We start from the raw sequence: 904 nt of genomic DNA, 5'->3' as shown, positions 1-904 counted from the left end.
TATATATATATATATATATATAATTTAGAGAAAAGAACCAAAGTTCATGAACTCATCCATGAAAATCCACAGTCACATATAGTTTTTACCTGTAAATTTGGATTTTTATCCCTCATATTATAATATATATATCAGAAGAAAGGGAGACTAAGAGAAAGATGGGGGGGGGGGTGCAGAAGGTCTATATTATTTTGCATTTGTGTGTTCAAATTGCAGACACAATCAAAATGTTTAACGTAGTAGAACAATGTCATCAAGATCTATAAGTATATGCATTAAATGATATATTAAAAGATAATTAAATTAAAGTGAAATGACCTTCGCAAATAGCTATGGATGTTACACTTTCACCTTTTACATATTCCAGACTAAAGGGTATGACAATGTTGGGGCGCAACTATTATTCTTTTTTTCTTTTTTGTTATTTGATTTATGTGCTTATCACTGTTAGAAGAGTAGACGGATACAGAAGGGCATGTAGATATATATAATAATGATAGTTAGTTAGCTAGATCGATAGATAAACAAACATACAGACAGACCAATTGACAGAGAGATAGAGAGATAGATAGGTTGGTAGGTAGGTAGGTAGATAAGTAGGTAGGTAGGCAGGCAAGCAGACAGACAGACAGACAGACAGACAGACAGACAGACAGACAGATAGATAGATAGATAGATAGATAGATAGATAGATAGATAGATAGATAGATAGATGAATAGATAGATAGGTGAACCTACAAATACATTGATAGCTATGCAGATAGAAGTGATATATTAATAGATGTACAAATAGATATGTACCTAAATGGAAATGAAATGAAAAGGAATGAAAATAATCTCAGTTGGTAAATAACTTGGATTGAGCCTTGGTAGTGGTTGGACAGCAAAAATTGTAGTATTATAT

At 31.9% G+C, this 904-nt stretch overlaps 1 protein-coding gene across 2 annotated transcripts in view; it reads left to right on the top strand.

Moving 5' to 3' along the window:
- LOC106874530 (PC3-like endoprotease variant B) overlaps window positions 1–904 on the top strand; it is a 166,646-nt gene that overhangs the window by 162,847 nt on the left and 2,895 nt on the right. The gene's annotated exons all lie outside the window — the stretch shown is intronic.

This window comes from Octopus bimaculoides, chromosome 19 (assembly GCF_001194135.2).
Source record: "Octopus bimaculoides isolate UCB-OBI-ISO-001 chromosome 19, ASM119413v2, whole genome shotgun sequence".
Classification (NCBI taxonomy): Eukaryota; Metazoa; Mollusca; class Cephalopoda; order Octopoda; family Octopodidae; genus Octopus; species Octopus bimaculoides.
The sequence above is the reverse complement of the archived record's forward strand: the minus strand, read 5'-3'. Positions and strand labels throughout refer to the sequence as shown.